Source organism: Mus musculus, chromosome 9 (genome assembly GCF_000001635.26).
Source record: "Mus musculus strain C57BL/6J chromosome 9, GRCm38.p6 C57BL/6J".
In the NCBI taxonomy this organism is placed as follows: domain Eukaryota; kingdom Metazoa; phylum Chordata; class Mammalia; order Rodentia; family Muridae; genus Mus; species Mus musculus.
Genome location: NC_000075.6, coordinates 61,657,704 through 61,663,775, shown reverse-complemented (window position 1 = coordinate 61,663,775; position 6,072 = coordinate 61,657,704). Strand labels below are relative to the sequence as shown.

The 6,072-nt window shown below is 45.2% G+C and overlaps 1 long non-coding RNA gene across 1 annotated transcript; it reads left to right on the top strand.

Annotated features, from left to right (window-relative positions):
- Positions 1-2,400: 2,400 nt before the first annotated feature.
- On the top strand, positions 2,401-3,803 carry Gm34770. Its single transcript, XR_379520.2, has 4 exons — positions 2,401-2,489; positions 2,582-2,876; positions 3,150-3,248; positions 3,656-3,803. It is a non-coding gene; the product is annotated as a predicted gene, 34770 (long non-coding RNA).
- The last annotated feature ends 2,269 nt before the right edge of the window (positions 3,804-6,072 follow it).

The following is a 6,072-nucleotide window of genomic DNA, read 5'->3' as shown; positions in this document are numbered from 1 at the left end:
GAAGGATGGATAGATAGATAATAGATGATCGATGGATGAACAGATGCATGAATAGACAGATGGATGAATCTTGGCTAACTGATGGCATTAGTTCAAGCTCTCAGATTCACATGGTGGCAAAGGAGAGCTGAATCCCTAAAAGTTGTCCTCTGACTTCCACAGGTGCGCTATGGCAATGCCCCATCCCTATGCCATACATAATAAATAAAAGTAGTTTAGAAAACAGTAACAACAATAAAAAGCTTATTTTATCAGAGCAGGACTCCAGCTCCAAATACTATTATAATGGTAATTAAGTTTCAGAGTATAAATTTGGGGATACACATTTTGATCACGACATGAAGCACATAGAGGTATAAAATCTGGTGGACACTTTAGTACGATCGTCATTTTAATAGCCTTGTTCTTCAATCCATGAACATGGAATACATTTCCATTTATTTATGTTTTTAATTTCTTTTAGCAACGTTTCATAGTTTGCTGTTTTGTTTTTTCGATACAGGGTTTCTCTGTGTAACAGCATTGACTGTTCTAGAACTCACTTTGTAGACCAGAACTCACAGAGATCTGCCTGCCTCTGCCTCTGCCTCCAGACTGCTGGGATCAAAGGTGTGGGCTACCAAGTCTGGCTTAATTTCCAAGTATTTTATTCTTTTGATTCTATTTAAGATGATAATATTTTCATTCGCTTTTTTAGGTTTTTGTTTGTTAGAAAAATATTACTTTCTTTCATGTATTGACTTTTATTTTGTTTTGTTTTTTGTTTTGTCAGGAGCTGGGTGAATTACTACTCTAGTCTAGCCCTGCGGGCCTGGATGATTCCTGGAGAGCAGCTCGTCTTCAGTCCAGTCTGGGAGGCTGGAGAAGTGGATGTCAGCTAAGGCTGCTATCCTCAGCAACAATGAGACAAACACCACTCAACCACAGAGTCAAAGTGGCCAGGCAATCTACAGCCTTTCTCTGGAACCTCTTTGTTATTTAGGCCTCCACCTGAAGGTACCACACACCCCGTGGGGAGGTCCCCCCCTCCAGGTTGTCCTTCCTGGAAATGCCCACAGAGACCCACCTAACAGATTCAATCAGGTCAACAAACAGATGAGCCATGACGTCCTTATGCACTAAGCTAGGAGATGCTCCTCTTTAACATCTGGAAACCTTTGAGGAGGATCTGCAAAACGTTAGAGATCTTTAGAAACCTCCTGACACCACCAGGGCCAGAGGGTTAGTTTTCTCAATTTCTTTGAGAATTTTTATTTTTGAGTCTGTAGCAATCCTTGTTCTACAGAAGTCTGCTCAGATTTCTTTCGTTTCACACTTCAGGCTTGGCAGTTTGTGTTTCTAGGAATGTGTCCTTTTTATCTCAGTTACCCAGCTTGTTTGTGTGTGCTTGTTCACGATGTTCTCTCAAATACTCCGCGTTTCTGTGCAAGTGGTGGTGGGGCCCTGCTTTCACTTCTGACCTGCAGGCTGCTGATGTTGCTGCCCTTCCTAAGACAGCTGTTGGTTTCATCTATTTTCTTCACCGGTTTTCTATTCTCTACCTGACTTACCTCCGCTCTTTGCATATCCTTCCTTCCACTTCTGCCTTCTGCTTCTGAAGGGTTGGTTCATTCTATTTTTAGTGTCTTCAGTGCAAAGTCAAGTCGCTCATCTGAGTTTGCTTTGTCCAATATAAACACTTAAATTTTTATTGCCTTTACTTATGTATTGATTTATATGTGAATGTATGTGCATGTGTGCATGCATGCATGTGTGTGTGTACATGTGCATGCCATGGCACATGTGTGGGGGAATCATAAGACAACCTGCAGAAACAGTTTCTCTTCTTCCATTAACTGGGTCCTGGGGATCAAACTCAGGTCTTCTGGCTTGGCAGCGACAGATCTTCCTCTGCTCAGCAGTCTGGACAGCCTGACACTTATTTAAAAATTTCCCTTATCATTGCTTTCTTTATGCCTCAGACATTCTGGTATGTCAAGTTTATTTTTTTATTATTTTATTTTACTTGTGTCTAAGTATTATTTGACTTGTCTTATGACTTCTGTGATCTATCATTTTTAAAATAGAATGCTGTGGCTTTCTCTTTTTCTTCCTCCCTCCCTCCCCCTCCCCCTCCCCCTCCCCTCCCCCTCTATCTCTTCTCTTCTCTTCTCTTCTCTTCTCTTCTCTTCTCTTCTCTTCTCTTCTCTTCTCTTCTCTTCTCTTCTCTTCTCTTCTCTTCTCTCCTCTCCTCTCCTCTCCTCTCCTCTCCTCTCCTCTCCTCTCCTCTCCTCTCCTCTCCTCTCCTCTCCTCTCCTCTCCTCTCCTCTCCTCTCCTCTCCTCTCTCTCTCTCTCTCTCTTTCTTTCTTTCTTTCTTTCTTTCTTTCTTGTGTTTGGAGACAGGGTTTCTCCGTGTAGCCCAGCTGTCCTGGAATCCATTCTATAGACCAGGCTGACCTTGAACTTGCAGAGATCCTCCCACTTCTGCCTCTGAGAGCTATAATCAAAGGTATGTGCCATCATCGTTTGACTAGAATGTTATGAATGTCTAGGAGGGTTTTTTTGTTGTTATTAATTTTTATTTCTTCTTGTTGTGTTTAGTGAAGACACCTTGTGTGACAACGATCTGTTGACACTTGATCTGAGGTTTGACATGGGGTCTGTCTCAGAAAGTGCTCTACCTGTGCTCAAGAAGAACATGAAGCAGGAGCGGTGGAGCTCACTCTGCTGCGAGGTGCTGTGCTCGTCTTCTTTCCTTGCTTCTCCACTCTCTGGATGCTCTACCATGGCACCACTGGAATTGGGTGCTGACATCTCCAGCTGCTGTCGTTGGTCAATGCATCCCTCTCTGCAAACCTGTCAATATGTACTTCAGATGTCTGCACGGTTCATTGAGGTATATACATACGTGTGACTGTTATAGCTTCGTGCTGTGTCAAGACTTTTATTAATATGCAATTTCTTTCTCTGCCTCAGAACAATTTTAAAAATTCAGCTATACTGTGGGCTGATATTAGTGTAATCTCCTCTGCTTGCTTTTGAGTTCATTTTCATGAAGTATCTTTTTCCACACTTTCCCTTTCAACATATTTGAGATTCTGAACAGTGATGGTATACTATTAGGTCATGCTTATTACTTCACTACTAATTAATTAATTTCCCACAACAGCCTCAGCAAGAGCCCAAGGTCAGCCCTGTGGGTTAGGTGTCACCTGACTTCAGCTGTCCTGCAGAATGACAGAGGGATGGGACAGCCAGACCGCCAGAGGTAACATCAGTGAAGAAGCCACAGGGTGGGGGACTGCAAGCCCTGAGCTTACTGCTGAAAAGTCAGGGAGGGACGTGAGCATACCAACTTAAGGGCTGTGGTTAAGATAGAGATATCTGTACTTCCAAAAACTGAGGCTAATACTAGCGATAACCCTGGAAACCTGTGAGATATGATTTGAATGGGAACACAGATCTACTTAGAAGCTAGTGGAAAGAAAGGTGACTTAGGGACTATCCCCACCCATACAACCCAAGATGTCCTCCCTACACTGCTGCCTGGTGCTTTGGATGCCTTGGACTCATTGGTGCCTCCTCCTCTTCCTCCTCCTCTTCCTCTTCTCCCTCCTCTTCCTCCCCCTCCCCCTCCCCCTCCTCCTCCTCCTCCCATTATCTGGGCCTTCTTAGGAAGTGCCACTCCAAGCTGCACCCCCACTGCCTGCAGCTGCCTACGGCTCTTCTCCTCGTGCCCAGATGCTACTCTGTGGATTTCTAGTCCCGTTGTTAATTCAGAAACTACTTAATTCTGATTAATTGCCTGGTGAAAATAAAAATGTAATTTGTGAACTTGAATGTGTATTCCTTTCTTTCAAGCTTCTAGGCTGTCTCTCTAGGAGAATACAGAGACGATATTTATCCATGCCCAAGGACCTGACAGATGGATCAGGGATGGACACTGACCACCTCAACAGTCAAAATTCTTCATCCTTTATCATCCATTTTCTGTCCAGGTCTAATGGGTCCTTTAGCCAGTGTTTCAGACACACTTAGCCACATGGAGGTAGGAGGTAAGGACTTGCATGTGCACGTGTGCACGTGTGCACGGGAGGGGAGGGCCAAATACCTGGACTTGTTCTTTTTCTCAGATAACTAATAAACATGATATCTGTAATTTCTTAGCACATTACTGTGATTGAGCAGTGTTGTTCAGTGTTTATCTGCTTTCTTCCCCATGGAAATGTTAGAGAGCCATGCTCAGAGCTTAGGGTGGCCCAAGGAGACCGTGGCTGTCGCTGTCAGTCAGATAGACAGTTTGTCTGGGCTTACTCTAAGGATGGGAATCTTTGTATAGTTCACTGATAGGGAGTTGAACTTTGTATACTTTGTCAGGTTTGACACCTAGTAGCCACGTGCATACATACATACATACATACATACATGGCCCAAGGAGCAGCAACCAGAGCAGCATGCTGCATGTACCTCCCAGATGCCTCTTTGGTGGCTGAAACCTGCCACACACCCCTGAGGGGTTCCCTGACTAAAGGACACGATCAAGAAGGGCTGACTTTCGCACTTCCCTGAAGCCTTCACACACCCATCTTCCCATTTTACAGAAGCAGTGACTAAGGCTTGGGAGATTTAGGTAACTTACTCAAGGTTGCATGGCTCAGAAAAAGCAGAGCTGGCTTCAAAGCCACATTTAGAACCTGGATCCTGCTCTCACACCCCGAGTCAGAAGATTTCTATAGACCAACCCAGGTTTCCTTTTGTTTGGGTGTGGAGGGAGCTAGGATCGTAGGTTGGCACTTAGTGGTATGCCCAAGTCTCGTTGCTAGTCCATCCACTCAGGTCCCACAGACAGCCCTGCAGACTCCTAGTTCCGTGTTGTTTGGGAAAACATCCACAGGAAGGAGAGAGCTCTGCATAAGTGCTTGTCTTTGAGCCAGGTAGGGTTGGGCCCAAGGTGATCTCTGCGTTTGATGTCACATTTGGATCCTTAGACCTTTCTGTAGCTCTATCTGTCTTAATACACACACACACACACACACACACACACACACACACACACACACACACACAGAGAGAGAGAGAGAGAGAGAGAGAGAGAGAGAGTTCTCTTTATGTTACCTTCTGTGTGATCAAACACTCTTACTATGTGACTAGGGTTCCTGGAATCTCTGCCCCAAGCTCTCTGGGGAAGGGTATGCTGAACAATGTGGTCACAAACAGCAGGCACCAGTGGCATAACACAGCACTCCTGTTCATGGAACCTTACCCACTAGAAAGGGAGCATTAATGACAAAATATCAGGCACTGTGACAGGCTCCATGGAAGATGGAAGGTTGGAGGGACTGATAGAGTAAGTTGCTAAGGTTGGAAAATACAGTGTCACAAAACCTCAAGTAACCCAGTATGCTCTTTGCTCCCACGGAAGTTTGGAATGCCCAAATGATACCAACCCACTTACACTGCTCTGGCTGGGTTACCTCGGCTACCTCCTCAGGCCTTCCATTCCATTTTGGCCAGCTGCTAATTTTAGTGTCCTGTGTGTCTGTTAACACAGTTCATCCTTTTGTGGTGTCCCAACAAGTCTACTCGAGGAGGCTGATCAGGCTGACTGGTCTCCAGCTGGAACAGGTGCATACTTCCCCAAAGAGCAGCAGGGACTCAGCCAGCCATCCTTACACCCCAGGACAGACATTTCTCACCTCCGTTACGGCGGCAGTCAGCCTGCCTTATTCCCCCATGTCGGAAAGATCTGATTATAGCACGCCTGTCTTGGGTTGCACATTACCTAGTTCTCTGATATCAGCATGTATTTAAAGCACAGTGCCAGGGATGTCCCCTGCCACACCCAAGGCTGGCTCTATTACCCTATTAGGCTTCTGGTTGTTATTGTTTTGTTTTGGGTATTATGTGAGTCCAGCTCTTAATCTCCCCTGAGTGTTACATGTCACTGGAAGATCATGTGAGACCCAAACCATTTGACCCTTTCCTGCCATCACTAGGGGCTGGTATTAAATGTAGAGTCAGGTAATATGTCCAGAGTTGCTCTAGGCCATATGTGCTGGGAGGAGGGTGATGGGTGAGAGGAGGGCAGATAT